Source organism: Mustela nigripes, chromosome 14 (assembly GCF_022355385.1).
Source record: "Mustela nigripes isolate SB6536 chromosome 14, MUSNIG.SB6536, whole genome shotgun sequence".
NCBI classification, from domain to species: domain Eukaryota; kingdom Metazoa; phylum Chordata; class Mammalia; order Carnivora; family Mustelidae; genus Mustela; species Mustela nigripes.
In genome coordinates, this window is record NC_081570.1 from 36386281 (window position 1) to 36402863 (window position 16583).

General features: G+C 44.5%; 1 protein-coding gene across 9 annotated transcripts in view; it reads right to left on the reverse strand.

Annotated features, from left to right (window-relative positions):
- Nucleotides 1-15998, reverse strand: part of MKNK1 (MAPK interacting serine/threonine kinase 1) — a 42789-nt gene extending 26791 nt beyond the window's left edge. For 2 of the 9 annotated variants that reach the window (XM_059374626.1, XM_059374620.1), the window contains exons 1-4: nucleotides 15911-15927; nucleotides 15309-15396; nucleotides 5934-6107; nucleotides 205-259 (exon numbers count right to left, since the gene is read on the reverse strand). The gene's annotated coding sequence lies outside the window, so the exon portion shown is untranslated. Of the gene's footprint in view, nucleotides 1-204; nucleotides 260-5933; nucleotides 6108-15308; nucleotides 15397-15891 lie in introns of all 9 variants that reach the window. The other 7 variants (XM_059374627.1, XM_059374624.1, XM_059374621.1 and 4 more) reach the window with 7 other exon arrangements.
- Nucleotides 15999-16583: the final 585 nt, after the last annotated feature.

Consider the following 16583-nt stretch of genomic DNA (forward strand, 5'->3'; position numbering starts at 1 on the left):
TGAGCTCTCTGACAAACTCTTCCTCAGAAAGAGCCCTGTGGCCTGGAAGGTTCTTGTCCTTCTAGCCAGAAGCGTGGTCTCTGCTGCAGGATTGGGCAATGTGTTTGTGATTTCAGAGGCAGGAACGAGCACTTCTTTTAAGTTTTCAGACAGACCCCAGCTGGTGTGGAAGCTCCCAGTACTTCTACGGCCTCCAGCCCTTACCTTCCCCTTGGTCAGGGCTCGGTGGTCTACCATCCGTGTACTGGTGGAGGTGGAGCTGGAGAGGAAGCACAGTGTTGACAGGGAAAGGACATGAGCTTGGCATCAGGAGACCAAAAAGAAAGTCCCAGCTCAGATATTACTAGACATAGCACCAAGGCTATGCCAAGTTACTCTGCCTCTTAGAGTCACAGCCTCCTCATCTACAGAACAGGTTTTAAACTAGTATCTGCCCTTTCCAGCAACCCTGTGAGGACCCAATAATAGACTTGATATAAATGTGCAGGAAAAACATATGTGTATGGGTGCCTGTTCAAGTGGTTAAGTGTCCAACTCTTGATTTCAGCTTAGATCATGACCTCAGGGTCCTAAGATCAAGCTCTGCATTGGGCTCCACACTCAGCGGGGAGTTTGCCAGGGATTCTCTTTCTCTCCTTCTCCCTCTGCCCCTCCCGCCCTACTTGCTGGCTCTCCTTCTCTAAAATAATGAATGCATCTTAAAAATTATGAGTATGCATAGGTACGTAGACATACAAGACAGAGATACACAAAAATGTTAACACTACAACAATTTGAAAGAGAGCCTAGTATATGCCAGGCACCATGCTCCATATTTTATGTACATGACAGTAATTCTAATTCTTATAGTAATTCTAATTCTTACAATAATCCCACAAGGTAAATATTTTGCTATATTTAAGGCAAGGAAACTGAGGCTCAGAGGTTAAACAATCTACCAAACACCAAACATCTAGTTAGTGGTTTAACTGGGCTTCAATCTCAATGCTGCCTTTCATGTCCAGGACATTTCTAACCTATAGTAGTTTTCTCTGTGTGATGGGGTGATTTTTATTTTTTGCTTTACATTTTTCAGCATTTTCCAAATTTTATACAATGAAATGTGTTACTTTTAATGCTATTATTATTTTAGCCAAGTTTTATTTTCAATAAAATACACGATACTCTTTCTCCAACACACACTGGAATTCAGAATCTGATTATATACAGAGTATTTAAAATCATATTTAGATTTCTCCACACCGAAATTTGACAGTAAGTGAGGAAAAAACGTTTCAGGAATATTGGCACCTGGAAAACAACAAGCACTCTTTTAATTTTTATTTTTTTAAATGCTATTTTTTTTAAAGGAAAAACTTCGTAAAAAATAAAATGATGTAATGAGCCTGCAAGAGACCAGTTTAAATCCTGGCTCCCACCACTGAGTGCGCTCGGGCAGCTTGCTTAGCTTCCCTAAGTATCAATTTCTTCATATACCGAGAGAGGTCAGAGTGAGGCCTGGGCTGCTTGCACCACAAGGGTCAAAGAAGACATGGTGTGAAAGTGCTGATGACTTACTCATTCCACAAATACTGTATTTATTGGGCATCTATGGATTGTCCAGTGCTAGATGGTAAGACTATGAGAGAAGACATAGTCTCTCTGCCCTTAGGAATTTAAATCCACTGACATATAAAACAATTTCAGTAGAGTGGGACAAGGGCCATGTGATAGGCAAGTACCAGGTGCTGTGGAGCAGAGAACAGGCATCAAATTCAGTTTAGTAACCAGAGGAAGGGACAGCTAAGCTGCCATCTGAAGGATGAGTGGGAACTGGCTAGGGTGGGGCCTGGGGAGAAGGACAGAGAAAGAGCATGTGCTAAGGCCAAAGAGAGCAGGCATGGCTGGTCAGTGTGAATTGGGGAGAACTCCTAGAGCTGTTGAGGTGGGGGCCAAGGATTCTCACCTGGTGGACCCGCAACAGCAACAGCTATTTCCAACAGGTAAGTACCCTTCATCCACTGTTCTCCCCACAGGTGACCCCCAGGCCCACCTCTGAAAGAACTGTCACTTCTCCAAAGGCTTAGGAGCCACACTGCCCCCAAAAGCAGCAGATCTGTTCTCTATGTTTTGGTGGAGCCTACAGAGAACCGAGCAGCTCCGACATCTGGAATGTGATACCCAAGATGATGGCTTTCCCCTTAAGAACATGGACTTTGCTGGCTAACTCAGCTCAGCAAATGTAGTTCATGCTCCTCTCCTGAGTACTCGAGAGTTCTTTTCAGTCTATGGTTCCCTCCTCTTCCCAACCTGTAAGATTTATTTCCCTCAGTCACAAAGGCTTTCCAGAGAAGGAACAGTGGTGACAATAAGCTGAGTACAACTATCTGTGTGGTGTTGCCTCCTCAGTTGCCAGCTGGTGGAGGCCCTCAAATGATGGAGAGCTGACAAAAGGAAAGAAAGAGGGCGGACACTCTTATGGAAGAGCCAAGACTGAGAAATGGGAGGTCAAGGAGGCGGCAATGAGGAGGGGCCTGGGAAGACAGAGCCCGGACACCGACTTCTCTGAAGGAGTAGTACTAACAGGTGCTGTGCATGGTGCTACAGCTACAGTACGCACACCTACGCCATGCTCACCAGATGCCAGGCAAAAGGTCCTAAGCATTTCACAAACACATTTTACATGTCCTAACTCGTTTCATCTTCACAACTCTAGGAGATAAGAATAATTATTATCTACATCTTACAGATGAGGAAATTGAGGTACAGAGAGATTAAGTAATTAATTTGCCCTGGGGTCACACAGCTAGTAAGTAGCGGAGCTCAGATTTAAATTGAGACAAACTGGCTTAAAATTCAAGCCTTTAGGGACGCCTGGGTGGCTCAGTTGGTTAAGCGCTGCCTTCGGCTCAGGTCATGATCCCAGTGTCCTGGGATCGAGTCCCACATCAGGCTCCTTGCTCGGCAGGGAGCCTGCTTCTCCCTCTGCCTCTGCCTGCCTCTCTGTCTGCCTGTGCTCGCTCGCTCTCTCTCCCTCTATCCCTGACAAATAAATAAAATCTCAAAAAAAAAATTAAAAAAGAAATTCAAGCTTTTAACTATTATGTTACTAGTAGTATATTTAATATTATTTCATATATCTAATATTATTAATATTCTATTGAGCTATTCATGCTGTAAGGCAGGAGGGGTAGCCCAGTCAGAGTTAGCCAGGAACCAACAAGAATGCTTTTATTTAGAACCCTTAGCACAGAGCTTCCCTACTGAGGCACTGTGAATGAGATATTGATCCTCTCACCGGGCTGAAGAACATCATTTTCGTGTGGGCACTTTCTGCGTGTGCTCTAGCTGACACAAATACAAAGGTATTATCACCACATTACCATTATTATATTAATCTGAAATCTGATTAATCAGAAGTTTCTTTGTCTTACTTGGAGATAACTGTATTTTGCGTTTTGGTATATTACGGAGGATGAGCTACAAACTAGTCCAACTGCATGATTTCATGGCAGTTCTGGTATCAAGCACAAGGCTACATTCTTCTTCTATCTGATGTATTAGTTGGTTGATGTCATTTCTGATGGTATCATTACTACATAGGGGCCAAGGTCAAGGAAAAAGTATACTCAAACAGAAGCTACTCATATTTAAGGCATGATGGATGAAAGGAGTCACCTGTGCAATCAGCTCACTCAAAGGCCAGTCTATGAGTGATTCCGAGGGGCTAGGCTATTTCACAGGTTTTTCCCAAGCCCTGTGTGTAGCGAGGCTGGTCAGCATTAGGCAGACTGCAGCATCTCACTCAACTTTGGGGAGAGTGGGCAGTCTGAGGCCCACTAGGGTGCCGGCAGGGCGGTGAGTCACAACAGGCCTCAAACAAGGCTGGTACACCAAGATTTCCAGAGGGAAAAGGTCTGGAGTTAGGCCCATCTTCTTCCTCCATTCTGATTCTGGACTCACAGCAGCCTTCAAAGCTGTCACCTGCATCTCCTGGCAGAAGGAATGATCAGAGGAAGGATGGAGCGGGTAAAGGAAAGTGCGCTTTAGAAAGAGTAAGCGAGAGGGAAGGACTGTATTTGTGTGAGCAAGAGGACAGAATAAAAGGTGGAAAAAGGCAGGCTGGAGTCAGATCATCCAAGCTTATTAATGTGACCACAAGGCCCTCCAACGTCTGGTCCCCATCTGCTCCGCAGCCTCACCAAGCCTCAGTCATTCTTCCAAGTAAAAATGAAGGGTGGCTAGTTCAGCTCGTCATTCAAACAATCACACAAATGCTTTTTGCTGAGACAACCACCCTACTTTGGCATGCACACAAGTGCTCTATTAGCCTTTTCACTTTGTCACACAGAATATTAAAAAGATATGTACTTGAGGGTTGACATTCATTAAAATTAGCAATTTTACTGCTTCATCAGCATATTCTTTTTTAATTTTTAAAATTTGTTTTTTTTTAAGATTTTATTTATTTATTTGATAGAGAGAGACACAGCTAGAGAGGGAACAGAAGTAGGGGGAGTGGGAGAGAGAGAAGCAGGCTTCCCGCTGAGCAGGGAGCCCGATTTGGGGCTTGATCCCAGGACCCTGGGATCATGACCTGAGCCGAAGGCAGACCCTTAAGGACTAAGCCACCCAGGCGCCCCAGGACATTCTTTAAAAACAAAAACAAAAACAAAAACAAAACCCTGAGATGTAGCAAAGAGGAATACCACGACTGCAAGGACAGTTCGTTCCGGCCACTGCCTGGATTCATGCTAAAGTTCCAACAGTTCTACGCACTGTTGCTCTACAACAACAAGTAACATTTTAGTGCTTTTACAAAAATAGTTTTGACTTGGTAGATACCCTGAAAAGGATTCCAGGAACCCCAAGGTCCGCATAGCCCACTTGTGAATCACTGCTCTAAGCAGTGGAGTGGGACTGGGCCGTGAAACTGGCTGCGATGTGCAGAAGCAACTGGAGGCTGGCCGGGGACTGGGAGGGCAAGGAGAGGCTGCTGCGGCCGGCAAGAAGGCAAGGAAGGCCTGTAACTAAGGCAGGGATGGGAAGGAAGAGAAAGAGGTGATGGCATGAAATCTTAGAGGTTGAACTGGTGGAACTGGCACTAGTCTTGCTGAGGGACTGGAGATGGTGGAAGAGTCAGACATGCCCATCCTCTTTGAAGGAAGGGACGGGGCCTCTTATCTCTCTGTCCCCTGTGCCCAGCAGGGAGCCAGCACAGAGGGGGATCTCAATATAGTTTTATGAACTAAAGTCAGGTAACCAGAAGAGCAGTGGTACCATTAAGGAAGGGGAGGATTCAGGAAGGGGAGCTGGTTGGGAATGGGGAGAAGGGAAGATGGTGTGTCGCTGGAAAGCTTCAGATGAAGAAGGGTGACACACAGCAGCCAAGGAGTATAAAAGCTCACAGATCAGACTCAAACCATCCTCGCCCAACCATCATTTGACCCCATCTCCAACTAAGGCATTATTTCTAACCTGCCAGGCATGATAGAGCCTCAGGCATTTAAGAACACTTCAAAAGAGCATTGTATATGTCACAAATACTGCAAGTTAAAAAGAAAAACAAAAACCTGGAAAGATACATTGCAAGCCATTATTACAATGGTTACTTTGGGAGAACGAAACTTAGGGGGGTATAGAATTATACTTTTCATACTTCTGTTGTATTTGATTTTGTTATTTATGGCACAATTGTTTTACTTTCAATAATTACAAGTAAATAAATATGTTTTATTACTGCACAATCTCCCTTTGACCTTCTCTGCCAATGTATTCTGGTAGAAATGTGCTCGTCCTTACTATGTAACTGTCTTAGGCATGCCAGACAGCTCAGCTAATTCTAGCTGCTCACTGAATACCGAAATCTCCCACCCGCCCTTTCCTCTGAAGTATCAGATAACTTCAACGCAAAGCAACCTAAAAGCGTAAGCAAAATGTGCATCCAATCTTACCTTGCCCAACTTCTGAGAAGTAAATCCTCTGTAAACTGAAATGAAATAATGAAATAATGCTCCTGTCGGAGGGCTGCTGTCTTCCAGCTACAGGAAATGTTTCAACAGTCTCTGGAGGTAGCAGGCATTCTTCACTTCCTGACTGGCTTTTGCTTCCTCTGGCTTCAGGAAAATCTTTAAAAAGCAGAAATAGAAAAGATATAAAAATCTGACTTCTTTAAAATGAGCAGTGAAAATAAAGCACACCCTACATGTCCCCCAAACCTATGCATCACACCAGTAAGTAGATATATACAAGACCATCACAGATTTCCCATCTTTAAAATCAGGCACTTGAGCATTTGAAAATGCTGACACTAAGCATTTGAAGATGTAATGAGGGTCTGAGTAGAAGTTTTCAGATTCTCTTTCTGTTGTGGGAGTCCAGACATGGACCTGGAGGACAGATCTGGACAGCTCTGTTTCACTGAGGAGTGTCCTGCAGAAGGTAAAATCTGACACTTCTCTGTCATCCATGTTTTTATTCTACTTTTTTAAAAAGATTTTATTTGAGAGAGTGCATGCACATGTGCGTGTGCATAAGCAGGGGGAGGGGCAAAAGGAGAGAGGGAGAAGGAGGCTCCTCACTGAGGAGGGAGCTCGATGTGGGGCTTGATCCCAGGACCCTAGGATCATAACCGAAGCCGAAGGCAGATGCTTAACTGACTGAGCCACCCAGGCATCCCTGTCACACATGATTTTAGAGATGAATGAACTCTGGCTCGATCTCTTAGTGGCCAGGTCCAGGTCTCATAGGCAGGAGGCAACAGAGCCAGAAAGATAAAGTAGATGCTGAGAGCAGCAGGTGGTATAAACATGAAAAAGGTTTTAAGCCCAATGCATAATTATCGCTAGTTTTCCATGTGATAATTTGATCTTCTATATGTCCACTGCGATTTTCAATCTTGCAACTCTGGCTATCATATGTCAAAGCTGATTTGCCAATTTCTCTACAAAATGAGTATCTATTTCCCCTTTTCCCCAGTGGAAAAGCTCTGAACATGCAGTTTAAATTTGAGTTCCGGGGCACCTGGGTGGCTCAATAGGTTAGGCGTCTAACAACAGATCAGGTCAGGTCATGATTTCAGGATCCTGGGAGGGAGCCCTGTGTTGTGTGTGCAGGCTCCATGCTCAGTGGGGGATCTGCTTGTCTCTCTCCCTCTGCCTCTCCTCCCTCTCGTGCTCTCTCTCTCAAATGAATGAATAAAATCTTGAAAAAAAACTGAATTATGGGCCCTTGTGCTAATATTTCTAAAACGGTCTTCTAACTGGAAGCTGATATGTTTCTACAGAATCTCAAATCATGTGTCCCAAACTTGACTTATCCCAACCCCCATCCTTCCTCCTTTCCCTTCTTCTCTATCAGATTCTGCCACCCTGCCAGCTTCCCAGCCACAGATCATTTGAATCATTTCCACTATCTCTTTCTCCTTAACCTTGTCATCCCAAATGCTCACACGCTCAGGCTTTCCCTCAGCTTTGTATGCTACTTCTTGAAAAGAACACCTATATTCATCCTTCCAGGCTCCTCAGGAATTACTGAAAGTGATCCTATAAATTACAGCAGTCCCTAACCTTTTTCTATTTCACCAGCATTTCATCACATCCATGCCATGCTATGATAATACACAGAGCAGGGTATTCACACACAGACATGGCTCACCCACTAGGCCGTAAGATCCCCAAAGGCAGGGATGGATCTTTTTCATGTTTGTCTAGTATCTAACATAGCATCTAGCTCAAGAAGGGCTCTAGGAAATATCTGACTACATTATTTCATCCATAAAATATTTCTTTATGGTTCAATAGAGAATGTTAGCACACATAATTATTCTTCCTATCATGCTTTTTATTCCCCAACAAATCTCTGGCCCAATGAAACTATTTCTAGGGCCCAGAGAAGCTCAAGTTACACTCCCTCTCCTTAAGGCCACATTTCCAGGGACTACCTGGAACACCTTTGAACTACAACTCTGCCTTTAGTCTTGACAGAGGTTCCATCTTATTGCCGATAGTAAGAGTTGGCCAATTTTTTTTCCACAAAGAGCCTGATAGTAAATATTTCAGGCTTTCTCTATGTTGCATGATCTCTATTGTGACTACTTAATTTTGCCTTTGTAGAACGAAAGCAATCATAGACAATATGTAAATAAATGACTGTGGCTATGTTTCTATAAAGCCTAATTTGGGTTTTCTTTCTTTTTTTGTCTTTCTTTTTAAATATTTTATTTATTTGCTTTAGAGACAGAGAGACAAAGAGAGAGAGCGAGTGTGAGTCGGGTGAGGAACTGAGGGAGAGGAACAAGCAGACTCCGCACTGAGCACAGAGCCCAACCACAGGGCTTGATCCCACAACCCTGAGATCATGACCTGAGCCAAAATCAAGAGTCAGATGCTTAACAGACTGAGTCACATAGGTGCCCCTTTATTCAATCTATTTATTTACTTATTTATTTGAGAGAAAAAAGAGAGTAAACATAGGAGCAGGGGGTGGGGGAAGGGCAGACAGAGAGGGAGAGGATCTCAAGCAGACTCCCTGGTGAGCATGCAGCTCAATGAGGGGCTCAGGCTCAGGACCCTGAGATCACGACCTGAGCTGAAACCAAGACTTGGACACTTAACCAATGAGCCACCCAGGCACTGCTAGCATTTGGGTTTTAGATAATCTTCCCATCACAGATATTAATCTTCTCTTGAAATTTTCCCCCACCCATTTAGAAATGTAGTAAGTATTCTTAGCTTGCAGTCCATACAAAACAGATGATGAGCCAGATACAGCCTATAGGCCATGTTTGTCAACCTAGCTTATTTCCCCTCTTCGCCAACTCCATTCCTTCCCTCCCCACAACGCATACATGCACACAAACACACCTCTGTTTGCTCCCACCTCTAGCAAGCCTATGGTAAAAACAACCTTCAGAATTTATCTATGGATTTTGTGTTATTCTGCTGTTTAGAACTACTCAAGGCTGTGGAGGTACAAAGTGCATGGGCTTTTGCACCATGAGGGCCTAGAATCAGATTCCAGGCTTCCCATTCACTAATAAGTTGTCTTGGACATAATACTTAACTTCTCTGCTTTACTGTCATCATCTATAAAATGGAGGAAAGAACACTGACGCTGTAAGGTTGTGTGAGAATTAAGTGAGCTAATGTATTTCAAGTTCAGGGCACAATGGCTGGCATAGAGTAGGCACTCAATAAATAGCAATTATGACTCTAGCTTGAGATATGGCTTCCCCAGATCAGCTGAGGCCCTAGAACACTCTCTGTAAACCACAACTGGGCAGCCAGAAGGAATAAACTGACAGCAAAGTACAAAGGCAGAGAGAGAGAATATGAAGACTTTCAGATTCATGACCCAGGATTCTAAGTGCCTGGTTGGCCCTGATTCCTTCTGGCACCATATCAAATTCCTGGGTCTCTTTTCCTCCTCAGAAAGAACTTCTGACTCTCACACTGCCTGCATCTTCTCAGCATTGCTTACCAAATACTCCAATAAGCCCTGGAGCCCTCTCTTCCCTCCTGGAGGTCTTCCTGGGATAGGGCTGGGAAAGGATGAATGAGGCCAGACCACATCTATACACAGTGGAGTGCCACTGGGTCTAAGACAAGTGGGGCACCCAATTCCCTCATTTCTTCTAAACCTCCTATGTGTATATGGAATGAAATTTTCCCAGAGTTCAAGAACTAGTTTCTCTAAAGAAGTCTTAGAGAAAAAAGGCCTATTAAAAAACAAGGAATCCATCGTATTATTTTTAAATAATATGAAAACATCCATGAAGGGCAGATAAGACTCAGGCTTGTGGTATCCATCCTTGGTTCACAAGTCAAAGTTGAGCCTGTCACTTCCCTGCTCCAACACTTCTAATGGTGGTCCACTCCACTGGAATAACCGGGCCTCTGTGCTGTCATTCAGGGGCTCACAACCTTGCCCCAGATTACCCCTCCTGCATTAGATCCTGCCATTCCTCTAGAGAAATCCCGACCTACAGTCCAGGCAGAATGGATGATCTGTTTCTACCTAATTGCCTTCAACAATTCCCAGCTCTCCACACTTGTGCATAGTCCAGTCACAGCATCTGTCACATGTGATTGCACATCTCCACTTAGCCTGTGATCTGGGGACAGGGTGAAGACTATGTCTGATTTCTCTCTGGGTACTTACACCTAGCACAAGGCCTGGCATGGGGCAAATACTCAATAGATGTTAATGCATGAATAAAAACACCTGAAGTTATTCTTCCCTTATATTGTTTTAGCTGGACTCTTACGAGCAGACTAAGCAGTCTGGGTCACTGCCAGGAAGTAGGAAAACTGAAAAGAAAGAAAAGAAGCATGACCAATGTGATCCAAGCCACGGAAAATAGGTTTTAAGAGTGAAGTAAAAGAAACTAAGGCTGCTTAGTCTGGAGAAGAGAAGAGGAGGCCTAACTCGATTCTGGCTTTAAGTACACAAAAGGTCTCATGAGAAAATCTTGATCTCATTCTGCCTTTATAATCAGAAGGAAATTTTCCATATTCAAGGAAAATGGAACAAGAAGAAATGACTTAAGTTAAGGTCAGAGGGTTTTAAGCTGGAGAGAAAGAAGAACCAAATTAGGTACCACTTTTCCAGAGATACTGTTATACTTTTTGGCAAGTGAATTGAAGCTTACTTAGCACTTTTGTTGAAGGCTGTGCAAAAGGGAGTAAGTATGCTGCTCTGTTCCTGTTTATTGTGGAGAAAGGTGGGTGAAAACACAAGTCAGGTAAGATTTTCTAATGAGCCACTGACTTTTAACTGACCCTTCTCCTGTAGGCACTTTCTGTCATGTTACACTTTGCAGTTCTGCAATAGAACATTGTATTATTTCAAAGTTTCCTGATGAAGCAATGGAAGGCAAGAGAAGGCAGCGATGTCAGATTAAGACAGTAGGGAAAACCACCCAAATAAATACACCTTCAATAGAAACAATAGCTAATGGAACATTAATAATAATTGTTAATATGATTACTATTAAAGCTAACATTCATTGAGCAGCTACTATGTGGTGGGCACTGTGCTAAGTATTTGATGTTAAGTTATCTCAATCCTCATAACAATGCTATGCAGTGGGTAATACCTGTATCCCCATTTTACAGTTGAAGAAACTGAAAACCAGGAAGGTTAAATAACTTGCCCCAGCCACACAGCTAGCAAGTGATAGAGCCAGGACTCAAACCTAGCCAGTCCAATTCTGGATCTTTATGTAACCTAGCTACTGTGAAACCAGAAGAATGAGAGACTGGAATTTAAAGCCTAATCTCTCAGAATCCAGGTGCATATTCCTGGCTACTTCCTTACACCACCCCAAGCCAGGAAGAGCAAAGCAACACATGACATTAGCAAGAGATCTCAGAAGTGAACCCATATAGACCCAATATTACAGACAAAGAAGCTGAGATCATGAACTCACAGATGATAATGAGCAGAACAAGGACTTGAATGTAGCAATCTAGTAACTCTTGAGTGTGGACCTCTTTCCTCCATTATAGATTCTTGCTGAATCTGAGGGTGAGAAAATGAAGGAATGGTATCTGCCAAGTGGGTTCCCTCCCTAGACATTTCTGTGATGAACTGCTAATCTCACATTAGAACCTATGCCTGAAACACAAGGATGCCAGCAGCCTCTATAAACTGATTCTGAGATTCTAATAGCAGAGGATGCCAATGTACTTGGTTGATGGTGCTACAGCAGCTGTCAGAAATACTCACACATTAAACCAATCAAGCAGACCTGGACCAGGCAGCTTCCATGTTAGGCTGGTGGTTCACAGTTTAAGCCTGAACTGGACTATTCCAAAAGCCTCCTCGTTGATGTCCTCCTTCTGGGACCTTCTTTGCTCCAGACTAGCCTCCATTATGCAGCCAGAGTAAACAGAGCCCCAGTGATGGTATTAGGAGGCTTGCAGCATAATGGAAAGAACATAGGTCTTGAAATCCAACACTCCTAAGTTTGGACCAAGTTCTGCCACTTACTCGCTACCTGACCTTGGGCAAGTCACTTTAATCTTGTCGAGGTCTGGCTTCTTCATCTTTAAATCAGGGATAAATATCCCCATATTGTAGGACTGTGAAGACTAAATAAATCATAATATGTAAAGCATTTAACATATTGCAAGCCACAGTGCAGAGCAGACCCTCAATAAATGTTAATGTTTTCTTCCCAACTCCCCTCTACATTTTGGCCACAATCTACCATTTCAGCTCATTTCCTCTCCTTACCAAGTCCATTCCTCTCCTACACACACACACACACACACACAAACACCTGCTCCTTTCCACTTCTAGAATACTGCTCAAATTGCAGCTTTGCATAGGAATGAACTTCTTCCAAAGCCCAGCAAAAATTTCCACCTTCAGGAATCCTTTTCTAGACTCCCTTTGGTCACGTTGGGATTGATTTCTCCTTTTCCCAAACTCCCACTTTGTTTACATTCCTTACTACATTTACCACAGTCAGTCTGATTTCAGATATTTATGTGATTCTCTATCTTTCCAACTACACTGGAGGGAGAAGGCTCTGAGAAGACAATTATTTATTGGAGCACAGGAAATGTGTTGTTTTCCTCTGTGTATATTTCTCAATACCAGGGTTTTGTACTTAACAAGAGCTCAGTATGTGTTTATTGAATTCAGTCTCACCACCCTTGACTGGGAATCTTTACAGAAAGATCCTGGACTACGTTTATTCTAAAACTGTATTTACTATCTGACTTGATAAACATGATAAACCGAATACTCACAGGCTTCCTTCATTTTTTTGTCAGTTCTTTCAAAGCACTCTGGATTCCTCTCAAGACATCTCCCCAGGTTACAGGGGGACATCGCCAGGAGGACAGCTCTCACTCACAGAGGTAGCACAATCTGGGAGCAAGGTCTTTGGAGAACTGTTCCATCCACTGGTGAGGAGATGGCTGCCATTTCCACCATATTAAAAATCAGAATTGTGGAATCAGAAAGTAAATCTGAATGATTTCTATCTGCCTCAGTTTCCAAGTCTACAAACAGAGTTTTAAGGTGTTACATATAAAGCACGGAAAGAGTATCTGCCATATAATAAGTGCTCAATCAATGTTAGATATGATATTTAAAAGGTGGTGGACTGGGGCGCCTGGGTGGCTCAGTGGGTTAAGCCTCTGCCTTCAGCTCAGGTCATGATCTCAGGGTCCTGGGATTGAGACCCACATCGGGCTCTCTGCTCAGCAGGGAGTCTGCTTCCCCTCTCTCTCTCTGCCTGCCTCTCTGCCTCCTTGTGATTTCTGTCTGTCAAATAAATAAATAAAATCTTTAAATAAATAAATAAAAGGTAGTGAACCGAAAAAAAGAGTCAGGACTTTCACTTGTAGTACTATCTCACTTTTATTTTAGTGCTATCTCCACCATTGACTGATTCCTTGTGCAATCTTAATCAAGTCCCTCCTCTCTTGGGGCCTCTCCCCATCCGTAAAATCAGAGGTAGAACCAGATGGTTCCCAAGCTCCTTCTACTATCAATGATGTGTATTTTCCTATGATCATCAAAGAGCCTTTTCTGTTCCACAGAAGCTGTGGAAAGGAAAGGCAAGGAAAAATGAGAATTTGTAGTTTCAGATTCCCAAATGAGAAGGACCAGCCCCAAGGCCAAGGCCAAAGGTAGAACAAGAGATTAATAAACCACCTGTGAGTTTTCCCCTGCATGAACTGTATCACACTCAGTTCAGGTCTTTGAACAGAGCACCCCCTTCCTTCTAACAAAACTCAAAGCAAAGCCAAGAGAACAATAATAGCAATGAAAAATCTTGCCTTGTACAGAATTCCTGCACTTTCTTGCCTTTGATGCCGGAAATCGGGGCATCATCAATCTAAACTAGGGCTCTCCTTAGGCACACAGAGAAGGAAAAACACAAAGGCCCACTCTGAACCTGAAAGCTCATAAAACAAAGACCAAAGTGAGTAAATAAAAAACGTTAATGACTCATTCAACCACAAACACTGCCAAGGCCTACTATGTGCCAGGAAGAGAAGGGATGAAATAGACATGGTCCCTTACTACTAGTGTACTCAGAATACACATGGGGAGACATACCCCAAGGTAGATAGTAATCAGAGCTATATTTGAAGTTCAGCCCCTGCTACCGAAGATGGGAAGGAGGGCAACTAATCCAACAAGGAGATCAGAGAAGCTTCCCTGAGAAGGTCACATGAGACACTGACCTTGAAAGACCGGAAGGAAGAGGGAATGTAAGGAAGAGAGTGCAAGCAAAGGAACATGTAGGGAGTGTTTAAGGAACAAAAACTAGCTATTTTGACTGAGGCACAGGGTGTAGGTTTGGGAGAACAAAGGGAAACAAGGCAGGATTGATGTTTGGGAACAGATTATGGGGGAACTCCTCTATGCAGCTGAGGAGTCCAGACTCTATACAATAGGCAAGGAAGCCTGCCAAGGTTTCTGAGCAGAGACAAAATATGATGAAGACCATTATTTAAGGAAGATCACATGGGCACCCATGAAAAGGATGCAAAAGGGGCCAGATTACTATGGGACCACATAGCGGGAGACCACCTATACTTCTAAGCACGGGCTGGAATCCACAGGTCCTGTTCACAGAGCTTCTCTCTGCCAAGATTCAGCTTCACGCAGTCTAAGTTTGAGAGGTGCTCTCTTGCCAGGCCTTCAAACCACCAAAGTCTGCTAGATAACTAGAGTAACAGGTTTCCCAAAGTCAAGAACCCAATTAACTCTGGGATCACAAAAAGGGAAGAGCTGAGATGGGAGAAACTGGGGAAGGGGACACCAAAGTCTCCAGCTGGTTCAGGTCAATATGAAAAACCAATCCCTTGGTCCCCTCTTTACATCACTTCCAGCCTCGTCCTTTTAAGAGGGGGCTAAAGCAAAGGGTAGTAAGACTGAAAGTACCAGGCCGAGGGCTGAGGATCCAGTGCAACAATATACATCCATGGCCCAGGGCAGGGCTTGGCACATGAGCCATGTTCAACAAGCACTAGTCCCCTTCCCATCCTGCAAGGTCAGTTCCACCTATAAAGCCCAAGGAGGCTTCAAGACTTAGGTCACCTCAACTCTTCCCCAGGGACCTCTTTAAAGTACTCCCAACCAAAATGACCTAGTTCGAAGAAATCACAGCTGCCATGTCTTCAGCACCCATTCTGTGATGGGTGCCATACTAGGTGACACATGTAATCCTAGTCAACCTTTACAATGACCTCATTGTGTCCCTTTTATACAAGACAAACCAAAGCTCTGAGAGGGGAGATGACTCAAGGAGACACAGTTAGGAAGTGGCAGAGGTAAGATCTGGACCCAGGACTACCTACCCCAAAGTCAAGCACTTCCAACATTTCATTCGTGTCACCTGCACTGGGCTCTCATCTGCCACCATCTGACAGGTAGCCTGGAAACTCCCTAAGAAGAGAATACACCAGGCATCATCTCTCCTCACTGTACAGTGAACCCACACAAGTCAAGAGCTTTGGGATGAAAACAGTTAACTTTAAAATAAGGCAGTGCACACAGATGTAAACTCCTCACGTGAAAATCTCCTCGTGATGTTGGACTCTTGAGCCTTGAGCCCAGCCATACGGTGTGTTAGGGACTGATTTCAAATTGACCACCGACGGAGCTCCGACGTTGGACACCTGTCACGACCTAATCCTCACCCCAGGCACCAGCTGAGCCCCGGCCGGGGACACACGCCGCGCCCTGAGCTCGCCACGGACGGAACCTCGCCAGGCCACAGACGGGGTCCCTGAGGAGAGCCCTAAAGAAGCGTCCCCTTCCACGGTCCCTCCGCAGCACGCTCGGATCGTGACCTCGGGCCACTCTGAAGGCCCCAACTGCCCTGTCCTGGGCACACTGACTCGTTCACAGACCCCCGCCCCATTTCGCTCGGAGGGATACCTCGCTGTGTCGCCTTTACCTCAGCCGCGGGACCGGTCGCGCGCACCCACCTGCAGGTCGCTCCGAGAACGCGGAAGAGGCGGTACTAGACCCGAGGGGTGGGCCCGACTAGAGAGGGGAGGAGCTGCGCATGCGCCCTAATGGCTACGCCCGCCAAAGGGTGGGGGCGAGCTAAGTAAACTGGGAAGATGTTCTAGAGAGGGGCGGGAAGATTGCTGGGGCTGGGGGTGGGGCTTAGCTCCTCTTGATGTTATTATTTTTTTTTTTTCTAGTGAAGGTCGGGAGGTCGGGGAAGCGCCAGGATGGGGGCAGCCAAGCAGCGGCAGGTGTAATTACCATTTATCGAGAGCTTCCGAGAGCTTCCGTGTGCCAGGATGGAATTTTTAAAGTGCCTTTTGCATATGGGGAAATGCTGCCAGTCTTTTCTAAAACGAGAGCTAATTCGGTAAAATTTCCTCAGATGTTTGTGTACCTATCATTTCACCGTAAGAATTTTCTTGAGCAAAGCGTTACCCCGAGTAGTTAAAAATCGAACACTTAAAAGTTCATTTCTTGGAGAAAACCAACTGCTTTTAAATTAGTATTTCAACCAGCCCCCCTCCGCTCCCCCAGGCTGCAAGTGTAATGAGGAAATGAAAGTGCTGACTTGGGTTTAATTCAGGTCCTGACTCTTGAGAGTGTTTCCTCCTTGG